A 17687-nucleotide genomic window follows, 5' to 3' on the forward strand; every position below is an offset into this window, starting at 1 on the left:
CTGTCAAAAATCAGTGACGATGTATTTGGGCCTGCTGTTGCAGAAAGATGAGAATACAGCAAGCTGTAACAAATTCATTCTTCCAGAATGGGGTATGTACACAAAGTGCCATGCTTTCCACAGCCAGGGTGTTAAAGGGAAACCCAATGTTTAATGCAAAACAACAACAAACACAGATTAGGTCTAATCACCTAAGTAAACCAGGTCTCTGATAAGAAAACTAAGATTCTAAGTGCCTTCAAAGCACACCATAAATGGAGACAATAAACATAAATATGATTATGTTAAATCTTCTCAAAGTTACCTGTTGCCTGTAACCCTCACAATATATAAATTGCTCAGCTTCATTTGAAAACTGACCTAAAAGTTGAAAGAAGCTCTAAAGATGAACAAAATTTCCAATCAGTACATTTGTGTAGCCATTTGAGTAAACTTGATCTGGTGCTCACACAACAGTTGATGAAGAAGTGAATGGTGTGGCTGGCAGGAGTTGGCATGGGTCAGCATGTGGCTGCATGTGCCAAACTCTTATTTTGGCAGGGTGAATAAACTGTAAGTGAAGTTATCTTTTCCAACTCTTTGCAAGCCATAAGCAATTAAGATGCAAGTTTTAACATGCTGTCTGCATTTAGCCCCTAGGGAAAGTTTTGCCTTGCTTCATTTTGTTTGTTTATATATCTTCCTTAGAATCTTACCAAGAAATAGTACAATTTGCATGCATGGTAATTACTTAAATAAGAGGACTAAGTACAAGAACATATTTCCAAACGCCACGCCCAATGCTCTAGGGCTTGCGCTGCTAGCTTTTGAAAGGTTACACCTCCCTGAACAATTGAATATGGAACAAACATTAGAGTCACAATGCATGTCTCAGTAAAAAAAGGCTTAATGCCTCAGGCAATGATATTACCTATCAGTCCCTTAGTCTGTGGAGTGTATTCCGGTTACTTTTATACATTGGTATATATGGCTCTCTGTCTCTGTCTCTGTCTCTGTCTCTTTCTCTCTCTCTGTCTCTTTCTCTCTGTGTCTCTCTGTCTCTCTCTCTTTCTCTCATCTCTGTCCCTCTGTGTCTCTGTGTCTCTCTCATCTCTGTCTCTCTGTCTCTCTCTGTCTCTGTCTCTGTCTCTCTCTCTCTCTCTCTCTCTCTCTGTGTGTGTGTGTGTGTGTGTGTGTGTGTGTGTGTGTGTGTGTGTTTAGTATTTCAGGATCAGATTAGCATCTGAATTGGTGTATAAGTATACTCTAGTCCATTGAGGGAAATTATGAAATAAAAGGGTGAAGAAAGAGAGAAGTTACTCTCTATCTCTTAGTGTTGGAGCTGGTTAAGCACCTTCATCTGCTCCCTGACTGAGACACCATTGGACAACTGGTTCTTTGGTTTCACTGGGAATGAAAGCACACACCAGGTTTTCCTGGGCACCCAGCATGTAGAGAGCAGATCATGAGAGTTCTTAGCTTCCGTAGTCACCTGAGCCAATTCCATCTAGCAGAGTTACCATAAGGAACTGTGGGCACACATTCTGTGTTCTGTTTCTCTGGAGAACTCTGATACAGAACATGAACATAGGAAGTGGGATACTACTCTAACAAATATCTGGAAAATGTGTGTAAAGCCATGGAATGGGTACCTGAGTAAACACTGGACAAGCTTTTACACGTGTACTGGAGAAGAGGCTATTGAACAGGTCATAGTGAGGGCTCAGAAGAAAAGAGGAAAGCTGAGGAGAATGCTATCATGTTCTTGGAGAATACATAAATAAAATGTAGAGGTTACAGGTATGACACAGACATTAAGCCCAATTCTAATGAGGTCTCTGATGGAAACGAGAACCATGCTATTGGGAGACAGAAGAAGGGACCTTGTTACTAAGCAGCATAGAACATGACGAAATTATGTTTGTACCCTCATATTTTCTGGAAAATAATTTGAGAGTGATTAACGAGATACTTAGCCGGGTCGGTTTCCAGAGGAAAGTATTGAGGGACTTGACTGCCCCTGGCTGCTTCTAAGACATGAAGGGGTCATTAAGCCAAACAGAACCAGAACTGCACAAACTTGAGCTGTTCTCAGCATGTCCGTACTGTAAGAAGTGGGAAAAGATGTTTGGAACAGAGTACAACACTCAGGAAATATGACTCACCACTTGATAAGACAATTGGTCCAGACATGAGCTATCAACATAATCACCCACCTCAGCAGAGGCCAGGAATAAACACGGGAATTTTACCAATAGAAACTTTGCCACACCGAACTAAGGCAAACAGCACTGAATGAATGAAGTCTGAAAACATCCTATTTCACATATATAAAAAAGGTGAGTAGCAATGGGGTGGCAATCCAGAGGCCAATCAGGTAGGCCATTCTCATTCTCGCCACAGGCTAAGGGGGCAGGGCTGCTCTCTCCACATACTGTCAAAGCTATGCAAGCATACTGTGGCCCATTCCATAGTGACTCCTGCTAAAATCAGGCATGTAACTTTGTGTAACAAAAAGGAGAAAAGGAAACATAAATCTCCAAGGAGTATTAAATGTCTCTCACATAGCTGCTCGATGAGAGAAAACAAGATTAAGTTTGGAAATTGCGGGTATGTTAAAAAGACAGAAATGACTTAGGATCTTGGGATGGTCCAACCCTGGTCTCTCATATCTTCTCCTTTCTCTCAGTCCTTATTTACTAATTTCTTCCCTAAGCCACTCATTTACACAATAGACATGTACTGAGTTCCTGCCTGACACGAACTGTGCAAGTTGTCAGCATTAAAGATATGATTACAACTCAGCTCAGTCATGAAGAACTCCATAGGCTAACATGCAAATAAATGTGTGTAAATGGGCCAGTGAGATGGCTCTGCGGTTAATATCATTGACTGCTCTTTTGAAGGTCCTGAGTTCAAATCCCAGCAACCACATGGTGGCTCACAACCATCTGTAATGAGATCTGACTCACTCTTCTGGAGTGTCTGAAGACAGCTACAGTGTACTTACATATAATAATAAATAAATAAATCTTTTTTTAAAATGTAGGTAAATATTTACTAGAATAAAAATTCACTGAGAGACTAGGTAGAAGAGAAATGTGTATTTTTAAGTAATGTTTTTAGTAATTCTTTGAGAATGTCATGCAAAGTCTTTGTCCCATGATACCTGTAGTAAGAAGAGTAACTCCATGTACCCATTTCTACTACACTAGGACAATAGCTCTATTGGCCTTGATATTTGACTCCAAATGGTACTAACTTTTAAGATTTGTGTATATCTATATCAAGAAGGTAGCAAGCTAACATAATAACCAATATTAATATACATGTTTTATTTCATATGCACAGTGAAAAGAAATCCATTAGGATTCTTGGTGAATTCATGAGTTAAGTATGACAATGGCTATAGCTTTTCTTCCTCATATGAGGTAATGTTTTCCTAGGGATATTTAGCAATATTTGACTATCAATCACCTGTTATCATACCAAAAAAGCACCTGTGTTGCCACTAATCTCTCATGGTGTCATAATCACATTAGCAAGGCACTAAAGCAGCACACAGCATGAGAGAAGTGGAAAATGAAGAAATCCAACCTTACGTGGCTATTTAGCAGGACTGTCGTGGGTTGAGCCTCACTTATATTTCAAGTGAAACCACAATTAAAAATAAAAGTCCATTCGTTTAGACTGCAATCAATAGGAGCTCGAATGCATATTACTTTGAGGACAAAGGACTTTACAGAGAAAAGAGATATCATTCAATGAGGTAATAGGAATTATCTTCCAGGAAGATGTTAAGGCAGCCTATGAGAACCTGGAGTTCTCTCACACCCAGAGTGACATTTGATGTTAGTTAAACAATATCTCATGTACCCACAAGCCTTTCGTGATTCGAGAAGGAAGATGGACACACGTTGGTGTTGCTACCTGTGAAGGGCACAGGAATCACAGCTTGAGGAGATCGAGAGACTGTAAAACAAGCTCAGTAGATACATTAAACCAGTTGTCATTTTCCCCCCTTAATAGGTTATTTGTAGCTTTGTGTCTCTACTTAGATATCTTATTAGTAACTTCACTCTCGGGTTCATCTAACAGCCCTAACAGCATCTATTAGAGTGTTCTAAACCTTGTTACATAATATGAGTTTATGATATTGGCCATGTCTTTAACATGCACAATTAAAATATAAATAAAATATAGTCTTTTAATATGCTCAATCAAAATATAAAATTATTTTGTGGTGTTTAATATATCCTTATATATTTCACTATTGCTTTTAATAAACTATATTTTATCATGGTCAATTAAAGTTATGTATTGATAACAGTTACTTCTGTATCACTCTTTTGACAGAAACTCCCTGATGGGTATAAGGTTTATTTTGGTGTGTGGCTTCAAAGGAATTTCAGTCCTTCATATCTAAAAATGCATATAGGAGTTGACCTGTTGTGGCAGCTGGAAGATGAGGAATACACCTTCTGGCTGCACCCAGGTAACACTCCAGACTGAATGAGAGTCCTTGTAATTGTCCTAGAATAAAACATCTATTCAAGAGAAAGAAGTGCAGAAGGTAGTTGCTAGTGATCAGAACTTTAGAATGTGGCAGAGCCAAGAGTCTTGTATAGGCCTATGTTACGAGCTAAATGTGAAGAATGCAGATGACAAGAGGCACAAATTCCTAGGAGACTAAAATGCCTTTATTCTGTGTAGCTGCATGAAAGGAGACCTATGTAGGAGCAGTGTCCCCGGCAGGTGACTCATCCGTCCTGGCAGCCCCCGCGAGATAGGCTATCTGCTGGAGAAGAGCAGAACCTTTCAGATAGGTCACAATCACTTCGTCTCAAATAACCTCTCCCTGCTTCTAGCCGAGCTTCCAAAATGTGTGTGAGCATTTCTAGGACTGAAGCCAAAAACCCTGCTGCTAGCAGGAGATACCCAGGCAGGCCCCCACCCCAGCCTTGGGCTCCATTCACTCACCTAGGTTGAGTTGTATTTTTCAGCCAGTGTGCGTCTGGTTATCTGTATTGGATGCAGACATCCTTGCTTTCCCATGCAGATTCTTTATTAGTTGACAGATTCCTCGACCTCATTTATTTTTTGAAGCTGGGGGACTTCAGAATAAGAAAGTAGGTTGTGTCTTTCAATGTGAAAATGGTGTGTGACTTGCGATGAACAGCTTAACATTCCTCTGAAATTAATGAGTGTGCTGGTTAGTTTTTGCCAGTCTGAGACAAGCTGGTGTCATCTGGGAACAGAGAGCCTCAACTAAGAAAATGCCTCTATCAGCTCACCTAGTCGTCTTGGTTAAGGACTGGTGTTGGGGTGGGCGGTCAGCAGACTATGGAAGGTGCTATTTCTGGGTGATACTGGGTTGTATAGAGTGACCTGCAAGAGTCGTGGAGAGCAAGTCTGTGAGTGGAGTTCCTCCATGGCCTCGGCAGCAGCCCTGCTTCCAGGTTTCTGCCTCGAGTTCCTGTCCTTACTTTCCTGAGTGATGGATTTGGGACAGGAAAGTGTAAGAATGCTTTTGGTCATGATGCTTATCCCAATAGAAAACAAATTAGAACAGTGAGTGAAGCAGGGAATTGGGATCAATGCCTGCCTAGCTACATGTTATGGATAGGATTTGGAGAACTCAGAAAAGCCTCATTTTGTCATGTGCAACATTAGTGTGACTTGCAGTTCACAAAGTGATTTGGAGAACTCAATGAGATGAACTCTTTGGAAATCAAGAAGAGCAGTGAAGCTCTAGATGGGTGTGCATTCTCAATATTATCATTTTCCTTCTTGTGTGTGTGTCTACTGATTCCACTTAACTCTTACCACAATCTGCTTTGAAGAATAGTAACTAGAACATTCTTTCCTCTCTAGAGACAGAAAGCTACATAGAGCTATTTTCATCATTCATCTTCCAGAGAACAAAGGCTCGACTTCATATACTCTTCAGTCAGTGACTGTTGGAGTGGTCTGATGCGATAACAGGTTCCTATAGCAGTTTGTAGCCACATGAATGCACACACACACACGCACACACACAAAAAAAAACCCCACATATACAGAAACACATGCACACAAACACACACAGAGAAGCACAGGCATACATGCACACATCCACGTGCCAGCACACACACACGCGCACACCTCTGAAAGAAAAATAAACTTGATTCCTTTTCAGATGCAAACACTTTTCTAGATTATCACATTGCATATCTGCCTCCATACACAACTCCTAAACCCAAATAGCAGCGTTATTAACCTTTTAACACATGCTCTTACATGCTTGCAGTGTCTTCTGCTCACAGTGTCTGGGGTCCTTCCTCACTCATTTTAAGGCTTGCATGGTGGCTGCTTTCTCCCCTCCAATTAAACCACAGGGACTGGTTATTTCCCTTTTTGAACTTAACTTGTCACCTAGTTGACAGTTCTTCATAATACATATCTTTCTACAAATGACTAGTGTGGTTCTGTCTCCTGCCTGGCCTTGCCCCAACAGGGTTGATACTGAGTTGAGATACAGTGTTCCTTCTGCAGCAAAAAAAATCTAAAGAGCCTTTTGCCCGAGAAAGGTATGAAATATCTGTGCCAATCACACATGCTGGAAAAAAAAATCTCCATCTTTCTAGCACCAGGTCATAGCATTTGGCAATACCTTGACCAAGCTTCTTTGGAAATTGGGGGTGAGATGGGATAAGCCTTTACATTTCCTCGATTTATTAATAATTTTGTTTTTAAACATCAATTATTCACTAAGTAGAAATGGACTTATTCATGAAGCATTCCACGTGCTTATGAAGCACAGATCTTTACACATGATTTAAGTGTTCAAGTTACCTTTCATGACTTCCCTAATGAAATGTGCAAGTCCTTCTTACAATTCAGACAACACCGTGCAGCTCATTCCTCAACAGTGACAGGTTAGCAACAGGCAGAGCCAGGGGACAGTACAGAGGGGGAGCACCCCAGCACACAGTTGACGAAAGAATTATTTGTAGTTTGATAGGGGGTTTTGGTAGCCAAAGTTAAGATTCGATTCAATATTTGAGTCATCTGGTTTTTGTGATAAGAGGTATCATGTAGTCCTGGCAGACCTGGAGCTCACTATAATGTTGAGGTTGACACTGAAATGAACCTATTATAGGAACTGTTTATGCTGTACTGGGTATAAAGCCTAGAGAGTTCTGAACACACTAGACAAGAATTGGACAACGTCCTAGCCACTAACCAATCAAAATCACTATCTTATTATACTTCTTGCATCTCTTTATTGCTTTATTTATTCATTTATTTATATTAATTCCCTTAAGAGGATCTGGCATGCACATGTCACACTGCATGTGTGTAGGTCAGAGGACAGTTTATAGTCACCTGTTCTCTCTTCCCACTATATGGGTCTCAGGGATCAAACTCAGGCTATCAAGCTTAGCAGCATGTCTTTCAGTACGGAAAGACACACTGAGACATCTTGTCTGCCCTGAGTAAGTTCAGTTTGGGAGAGGGGCATTTGTTTCATTTTTTTCTCAGCATTTCATACATTTCCATACTGTCTCCCCCTCTGAAACTCCTGTGTCTCCTTCATTCCTTCTCGAAACCACAACCTTTTTCATACTTCATTATAACTATTACATAGTACATTATAAATGTTATATATTTATTATATATTATGTGTTATGATTATATATTATTACATGTTATGTTACATAAAATATTCTATATTACATAGCATATATTTATGTATTATATGTCATATTATATATTACATATCATATTAACTATTTTAAATTAATAAATAGATAATTTTATAATATATAATATATACTCTATAAATAATGTATGATTTATAATATATGACATAGGATGTAGAATATAATATATGATAAAACATATGATATAGTATAAAATATATAATGCATAATCTACAATGTATAATTTATAATGCATAATGTTTAATATTACAATTATATAATATAATTATATATGTGAATATAAATTATATATAAATATATAATCATATATTTTTATTAGATATTTTCTTTATTTACATTTTGAATGTTATCATGAAAGTTCCCTATACCCTCCCCTGGCCCTGTTCCCCTCCCCTCCCCTCCCACTTCTTGGCCCTGGTGTTCCCCTGTACTGGGGCATATAAAGTTTGCAATACCAAGGGTCTCTCTTTTCAATGATAGCCTACTAGGCCATCTTCTGCTATATATACAGCTAGAGACACAAGCTCTGGGGGTACTGGTTAGTTCATATTGTTTCACCTATAGGATTGCAGACCCCTTAAGCTCCTTGGGTACTTTCTCTAGCTTCTCCATTGGATACCTGTGTTCCCTCCTATAGATGACTGTGAGCATCCACTTCTGTATTTGCCAGGCATTGGCATAGCCTAATACGAGACAGCTATAACAGGGTCCCTTCAGCAAAATCTTGCTGGCATATGCAATAGCGTCTGGGTTTGGTGGCTGATTATGGGATGGATCCCCAGGTGGGGTAGTCACTGGATAGTCCATGCTTTTGTCTTAGCTCCAATCTTTGTCTCTGTAACTCCTTTCATGGGTATTTTGTTCCCTATTCTAAGGAGGAGTGAAGTATCCACACGTTGGTCTTCCCTCACACCAGTCAGAATGGCTAAGATCAAAAATTCAGGTGACAGCAGATGCTGGCAACGATGTGGAGAAAGAGGAACACTCCTCCATTGCTGGTGGGATTGCAAGCTCATACAACCACTCTGGAAGTCAGTCTGGAGGTTCCTCAGAAAATTGGACATAGTACTATCAGAAGATCCAGCAATACCTCTCCTGGGCATATAACCAGAAGATGTTCCAACTGGTAATGAGAACACATGATCCACTATGTTCGTAGCAGCCTTATTTATAATAGCCAGAAGCTGGAAAGAACCCAGATGCTCCTCAACAGAGGAATAGATACAGAAAATGTGGTACATTTACACAATGGAGTACTACTCAGTTATTAAAAACAATGAATTTCCCACTGCAGCACCATGGTCCCTGCCCGGGGGAGTCTCTGGACACCCGCAAGGACCGACACAGGATCTGCCACGGGATCCTAAGACCTCTGGTGAGTGTAACACAGTGCCTGCTCCAATCCAATCACGTGGAACCTGAGACTGCATTAAAAAAGGAAGCTGATAACCCGGCCTGATACTGGGCTCAAGTCCCTTCTGGTCCACTGCAGCACCAGGGTCCCTGGCCCGGGGAGTCTCCGGACACCTGCAAGAACCCACACAGGATACGCCACGGGATCCTAAGTCCTCTGGTGAGTGGAACACAACTTCTGCCAGGAGGCAGGTTCAAACACCAGATATCTGGGCACCTTCCCTGCAAGAGGAGAGCTTCCATGCAGAGAGTACTCTGACCTTTGAAACTAAGGATAGAGCTAGTCTCCCAGGTCTGCTGATAGAGGCTAACATAATCACCTGAGGAACGAGCTCTAACCAGAGACAACTATAACAACTAGCTCCAGAGAATACAAGATGGCAAAAGGCAAACGTAAGAATCCTACTAACAGAAATCGAGACCGCTCACCATCATCAGAACGCAGCACTCCCACGCCACCTAGTCCTGGGCACCCCAACACAACCGAAAAGCTACACCTGGATTTAAAAGCATATCTCATGATGATGGTAGAGGACATCAAGAAGGACTTTAATAACTCACTTAAAGAAATACAGGAGAACACCGCTAATGAGTTACAAGTCCTTAAAGAAAAACAGGAAAACACAACCAAACAGGTAAAAGTCCTTATAGAAAAACAGGAAAACACATCCAAACAGGTGATGGAAATGAACAAAACCATACTAGACCTAAAAAAGGAAGTAGACACAATAAAGAAAACCCAAAGTGAGGCAACGCTGGAGAAAGAAACCCTAGGAAAGAAATCTGGAACCATAGACGCGAGCATCAGCAACAGAATACAAGAGATGGAAGAGAGAATCTCAGGTGCAGAAGATTTCATAGAGAACATCGGCACAACAATCAAAGATAATACAAAACGCAAAAAGATCCTAACTCAAAACATATAGGAAATCCAGGACACAATGAGAAGACCAAACCTACGGATAATAGGAGTTGATGAGAATAAAGATTTTCAACTTAAAGGGCCAGCAAATATCTTCAACAAAATTATAGAAGAAAACTTCCCAAACCTAAAGAATGACATGCCCATGAACATACAAGAAGCCTACAGAACTCCAAATAGACTGGACCAGAAAAGAAATTCCTCCTGACACATAATAATCAGAACAACAAATGCACTAAATAAAGAGAGAATATTAAAAGCAATAAGGGAGAAAGGTCAAGTAACATATAAAGGCAGACCTATCAGAATTACACCAGACTTTTCACCAGAGACTATGAAAGCCAGAAGAGCCTGGACAGATGCTATACAGACACTAAGAGAACACAAATGCCAGCCCAGGCTACTATAGCCGGCCAAACTCTCAATCACCATAGATGGAGAAACCAAAGTATTCCACCACAAAACCAAATTCACACATTATCTTTCCACGAATCCAGCCCTTCAAAGGATAATAACAGAAAAGAAGCAATACAAGGACGGAAATCACGCCCTAGAACAAGCAAGAAAGTAATCCCTCAACAAACCAAAAAGAAGACAGCCACAAGAACAGAATGCCAACTCTAACAACAAAAATAAAAGGGAGCAACAATTACTTTTCCTTAATATCTCTTAATATCAATGGACTCAATTTCCCAATAAAAAGACATAGACTAACAGACTGGCTACACAAACAGGACCCAACATTCTACTGCTTACAGGAAACCCATCTCAGGGAAAAAGACAGACACTACCTCAGAGTGAAAGGCAGGAAAACAATTTTCCAAGCAAATGGTCTGAAGAAACAAGCTGGAGTAGCCATTCTAATATCGGATAAAATCGACTTCCAACCCAAAGTTATCAAAAAAAGACAAAAAGAGACACTTCATACTTATCAAAAGTAAAATCTTCCAAGAGGAAATCTCAATTCTGAATATCTATTCTCCAAATGCAAGGGCAGCCACATTCATTAAAGAAACTTTAGTAAAGCTCAAAGCACACATTGCACCTCACACAATAATAGTGGGAGACTTCAACACACCACTTTCATCAATGGACAGATCGTGGAAACAGAAACTAAACAGGGACACAGTGAAACTAACAGAAGTTATGAAACAAATGGATCTGACAGATATCTACAGAACATTTTATCCTAAAACAAAAGGATATACCTTCTTCTCAGCACCTCACGGGACCTTCTCCAAAATTGACCATATAATTGGTCACAAAACAGGCCTCAACAGATACAAAAATATTGAAATCGTCCCATGTATCCTATCAGACCACCATGGACTAAGGCTGATCTTCAATAATAACATAAATAATAGAAAGCCAACATTCACTTGGAAACTGAACAACACCCTTCTCAATGATACCTTGGTCAAGGAAGGAATAAAGAAAGAAATTAAAGACTTTTTAGAGTTTAATGAAAATGAAGCCACAACATACCCAAACCTATGGGACACAATGAAAGCATTTCTAAGAGGGAAACTCATAGCTCTGAGTGCCTCCAAGAAGAAACGGGAGAGAGCACATACTAGCAGCTTGACAACACATCTAAAGGCTCTAGAAAAAAAGGAAGCAAATGCACCCAAGAGGAGTAGACGGCAGGAAATAATCAAACTCAGGGGTGAAATCAACCAAGTGGAAACAAGAAGAACTATTCAAAGAATTAACCAAATGAGGAGTTGGTTCTTTGAGAAAATCAACAAGATAGATAAACCCTTAGCTAGACTCACTAGAGGGCACAGGGACAAAATCCTAATTAACAAAATCAGAAATGAAAAGGGAGACATAACAACAGATCCTGAAGAAATCCAAAACACCATCAGATCCTTCTACAAAAGGCTATACTCAACAAAACTGGAAAACCTGGACGAAATGGACAAATTTCTAGACAGATACCAGGTACCAAAGTTAAATCAGGATCAAGTTAATGATCTAAACAGTCCCATATCCCCTAAAGAAATAGAAGCAGTCATTAATAGTCTCCCAGCCAAAAAAAAAAAAAAAGCCCAAGACCAGGTGGGTTTAGTGCAGAGTTCTACCAGACCTTCAAAGAAGATCCAATCCCAGTTCTGCACAAACTATTCCACAAAATAGAAGTAGAGGGAACTCTACCCAACTCATTCTATGAAGCCACAATTATTCTGATACCTAAACCACAGAAAGATCCAACAAAAATAGAGAACTTCAGATCAATTTCCCTTATGAATATAGATGCAAAAATCCTCAATAAAATTCTCGCTAACCGAATCCAAGAACACATTAAAGCAATCATCCATCCTGACCAAGTAGGTTTTATTCCAGGGATGCAGGGGTGGTTTAATATACGAAAATCCATCAATGTAATCCATTATATAAACAAACTCAAGGACAAAAACCACATGATCATCTTGTTAGATGCGGAAAAAGCATTCGACAAGATCCAACACCCATTCATGATAAAAGTCTTGGAAAGATCAGGAATTCAAAGCCCATACCTAAACATGATAAAAGCAATCTACAGCAAACCAGTATTCAACATCAAAGTAAATGGTGAGAAGCTTGAAGCAATCCCACTAAAATCAGGGACTAGACAAGGCTGCCCACTTTCTCCCTACCTCTTCAACATAGTACTTGAAGTCCTAGCCAGAGCAATTCGACAACAAAAGTAGATCAAGAGGATACAAATTGGAAAAGATAAAGTCAAAATATCACTTTTTGCAGATGATATGGTAGTATATATAAGTGACCCTAAAAATTCCACTAGAGAACTCTTAAACCTGATAAACAGCTAAGGTTAAGTAGCTGGATATAAAATTAACTCAAATAAGTCAATGGCCTTTCTCTACACAAAGAATAAACAGGCTGAGAAAGAAAGCAGGGAAACAACACCCTTCTCAATAGTCACAAATAATATAAAATATCTTGGTGTGACTTTAACTAAGGAAGTGAAATATCTGTATGATAAAAACTTCAAGTCCCTGAAGAAAGAAATTAAAGAAGATCTCAGAAGATGGAAAGATCTCCAATCTCATGGATTGGCAGGATCAACATTGTAAAAATGGCTATCTTGCCAAAAGTAATCTACAGATTCAATGCAATCCCCATCAAAATTCCAACTCAATTCTTCAATGAATTAGAAAGAGCAATCTGCAAATTCATCTGGAATAACAAAAAACCTAAGATAGAAAAAGCTCTTCTCAAGGATAAAAGTACCTCTGGTGGAATCACCATGCCTGACCTAAAGCTTTACTACAGAGCAATTGTGATAAAAACTGCATGGTACTGGTACAGTGACAGACCAATGGAATAGAATTGAAGACCCAGAAATGAACCCACACACCTATGGTCACTTGATCTTCGACAAGGGAGCTAAAACCATCCAGTGGAAGAAAGACAGCATTTTCAACAAATGGTGCTGGCACAACTGGTTGTTATCATGTAGAAGAATGCTAATTGACCCATTCCTCTCTCCTTGTACTAAGGTCAAATCTAAGTAGATCAAGGAACTTCACATAAAACCAGAGACACTGAAACTTATAGAGGAGAAAGTTGAGAAAAGCCTCGAAGATATGGGCACAGGGGAAAAATTCCTGAATAGAACAGTAATGGCTTGTGCTGTAAGATTGAGAATCGACAAATGGGACCTCATGAAACTGCAAAGCTTCTGCAAGGCAAAAGACACCGTCAATAAGACAAAAAGATCACCAACAGATTGGGAAAGGATCTTTACCTATCTTAAATCACATAGGGGACTAATATCCAATATATATATATATATATATATATATATAAAGAACTCAAGAGGGTGGACTCCAGAAAATCAAATAACCCCCTTAAAAGATGGGGCTCAGAGCTGAACAAAGAATTCTCCCCCCCCCCGAGGAATACTGAAAGGCTGAGAAGCACCTGAGAAAATGTTCAACATCCTTAATCATCAGGGAAATGCAAATCCAAACAACCCTGAGATTCCATCTCACACCAGTCAGAATGGCTAAGATCAAAAATTCAGGTGACAGCAGATGCTGGCGAGGATGTGGAGAAAGAGGAACACTCCTCCATTGTTGGTGGAATTGCAAGCTTATACAACCACTCTGGAAATCAGTCTTGTGGTTCCTCAGAAAATTGGACATAGTACTACTGGAGGATCCCGCAATACCTCTCCTGGGCATATTTCCAGAAGATGTCCCAACCGGTAAGAAGGACACATGCTCCACTATGTTCATAGCAGCCTTATTTATAATAGCCAGAAGCTGGAAAGAACCCAGATGTCCCTCAACAGAGGAATGGATACAAAAAATGTGGTACATTTACACAATGGAGTACTACTCAGCTATTAAAAAGAATGAATTTATGAAATTCCTAGGCAAATGGTTGGTCCTGGAGGGCATCATCCTGAGTGAGGTAACCCAATCAGAAAAGAACTCAAATGAAATGTACTCACTGATAAGTGGATATTAGCCCAGAAACTTAGTATAGCGAGATATAAGGTACAATATGCAAAACACATGAAACTGAAGAAGAACGAAGACCAAAGTGTGGACACTTTGCTCCTTCTTAGAATTGGAAACAATCACCCATGGAAGGAGTTACAGAGACAAAGTTTGGAGCTGAGACAAAAGGATGGACCATCTAGAGACTGCCATATCCAGGGATCCATCCCATAATTAGCCTCCAAACGATGACACCAGTGCATACACTAGCAAGCCTTTGTTGCAAGGACCATGATATAGCTGTCCCTTGTGAGACTATGCCAGGGCCTAGCAAACACAGAAGTGGATGCTCACAGTCAACTATCGGATGGATCACAGGGCCCCCAATGGAGGAGCTAGAGAAAGTATCCAAGGAGCTAAAGAGATCTGCAATCCTATCGGTGGAACAACATTATGAACTAACCAGTACCCCAGAGCTCTTGACTCTAGCTACATATGTATCAAAAAATGGCCTAGTTGGCCATCACTGGAAAGAGAGGCCCATTGGTCAGGCAAACTCTATATGCCCCAGTACAGGGGAACGCCAGGGCCAAAAAATTGGAATGGGTGGGTAGGGGAGTGGGGGGGGGGAGGGTGTGGGGGACTTTTGGGATAGCATTGGAAATGTAATTGAGGAAAATATGTAATTAAAAATAATGAATTTATGAAATTCTTGGGCAAATGGATGTGTCTGGAGGATATCATCCTTAGTGAGGTAACTCAATCACAAAAGAAGTCATTAGATATGCACTCACTGATAAGTGGATATTAGCCCAGAAACTTAGAATACCCAAGATAATCATATAATTTATTACATCATATATTATACTACACATTATATTATATATATAATATGTATATGACTGTCATGGGGGTGGGACATATATATAATACTATAATATAGCATATTATATTACAATTATATGTAAAATATATAATTATATATTACATTATATATTAATTATGGGCTAATTGTATATTAGTTGTATATTATAAATTATATTACATATCATATCTTATATCTCATATCTCATATCATATATCATATATCATACATCATACATCATACATCATGTATAATGATATCATGTATTACATATCATATTCTATATGTTATATATAATATGTGAAATATGATATATATTACATACAATGTTAATTATTATTGATTATTTTAAAGTATTATTAATAAATATATTAATTATAATATGGTGTACATCATACTGTATACATTATATATAATTACATATTGTGTCATATATTATACATTATATAGTATACATTATACATTATATAGAGTATACTATATGTTATATTATGTATTATATGTAAAATATAATGCTATATATTTCACAATATTTAATGAACTATATCATTATACATATTACATTACATACAATGTATATTATATTTGTAATGTGTATTAAGTATATATAATGTACTCTGTAATATTAATTATGTATATATTAATTCTACTGAGTATATCTAATGTTGTTTCTATATACATGTGTTTCAGGCTGTCCACTGGAATTATATAACCTAATAAGGTCAATAACTCTAGAAAAAACTGGTTCTTCTTCCCTCCGCAGCCGTTGACTGCCTGTAGCTTTTTATTTAAGAGTAGAACCCTGTAAAATATGTCCCATCCCTGAGACAAGTCAATTGGACTGCTGCATATCAATGCAGGTCTTCTTTAGACAAGCATAATTTACAGATTTCATTTGTGCAGCTTCTATGTTATATTTAGAAGATATGAGCTGATATTAATATATGAAGAATATTTTAAGACAATAAAAATTAACTATCCAATAGGAATGAAGATTAAAAATGTGGCTGGTGATTTACACTATAGACCAAAAATTTCTGCACACATAGACATGTGCTTCTCCACACTCACAGATAAGGAAGGTAAGTTTGGTCCTATGGTATTCGGTGGCTGATGTGGCTCAAGCACAATTGTCCCTGCAGGATTACATGTTAAACCTCTAAAGTGATGATAGTACAGTACAAGGGTTGGAAAAGCTTGATCATAAAAAGCTCCACTCTCAGAAGATAGGATTCGTGTCCATAGTGAAAAGCCTTCAGAAGGATAAATGCCCCATTTGACCTTTTGCCTGTCCACCATGCAAGTTCACCTGTCCAGTACTGTCTGTGAGGGGCAAGCCTTCACCTGATAGCAAACATGCAGTGTCTCCCTCTTGGAGTTTTCAGCCTGCAGAACTACACCAGGTAAATCTTTATCACTTATAAATTGTCCAATCTGTAGAATTTTATTGTGATAGCATAAATAGATTTCAATAGCAAAAAAATGGGGGGGGGGAATACATACTAACTGACAAGTGTAAAGTTATTGGTTGAGAATAATAATATACATAAACATATTCAATATAATATTATATTCAGAAGCCCACAAAAATAAGAATTTTCATATTCCAGCATCAATAATACTTCATTACAATTCTGAATTGAGCATAAATATATATGCATGAATTTCCCAGAAATGAATTCAAATCTTTAAAATTATAATTACTCAGTAGTCCTATAAATGCAGGAATGTGTATACAGATGAGCATACAATGTTTACTACGGTATTTCTTTATAAACCAAGGTAGAGGATCCATGACAGCAACAGAAGGAAAGCAAGCTTAAGTGGAGCAAGCAGAGGGCTGGGTGCATGGCCCTCAGTGACTGACACTACAGCCTGGTGCCACAGCCCAAAAGCAGGGAAAACCTGAGCAGGCAGCAGAGACATTTCACCAAAACCTCCCCGCAGTGGGACAGCTCCCAGAAAGAATTTTTCGTTCTGTTTTGTGATTTGTTTTGTTTTAATAATGTTAGCCTACTTGTGCAATGAATTCTGGAATGTTGTGAGTTTATAGGAAACACAGTAAGACAAGGGAATAGTCTTTTAAATGCCAATAACACTACCCTGAGGGGGGAAGGGAGGTGGCCTTTTACATTTTTACTATTTACAATTCTCTAGCTATAATTTTTCAGGGATCATTATATTACTTTCCATAAAAATTTGAATCTCTGGAAATCAGAAAATTAGACCAAGTTGTGCTTGATTGATGTGGTGAGGCTGTTTAATTCCGCCCTAGTGCTCAGCACAATGGCTTGCAGAGAGCAGACAGACATCTAGCAATACTCTCCTGAATGGAAGATGGAGGAGAA

The 17687-nt window shown here is 38.8% G+C and overlaps 1 long non-coding RNA gene across 1 annotated transcript in view; it reads left to right on the forward strand.

The window, feature by feature from the left end:
* The first annotated feature begins 1543 nt into the window (after positions 1 to 1543).
* The window catches only part of 4930412B13Rik (RIKEN cDNA 4930412B13 gene), an 87209-nt gene continuing 71065 nt past the window's right edge, over positions 1544 to 17687 (forward strand). The window contains exons 1-2 of the long non-coding RNA NR_040631.1: positions 1544 to 2318; positions 4336 to 4474. This is a non-coding gene — a long non-coding RNA (RIKEN cDNA 4930412B13 gene). The remainder of the gene's footprint in view (positions 2319 to 4335; positions 4475 to 17687) is intronic.

Source organism: Mus musculus, chromosome 2 (assembly GCF_000001635.26).
Source record: "Mus musculus strain C57BL/6J chromosome 2, GRCm38.p6 C57BL/6J".
NCBI lineage: Eukaryota > Metazoa > Chordata > Mammalia > Rodentia > Muridae > Mus > Mus musculus.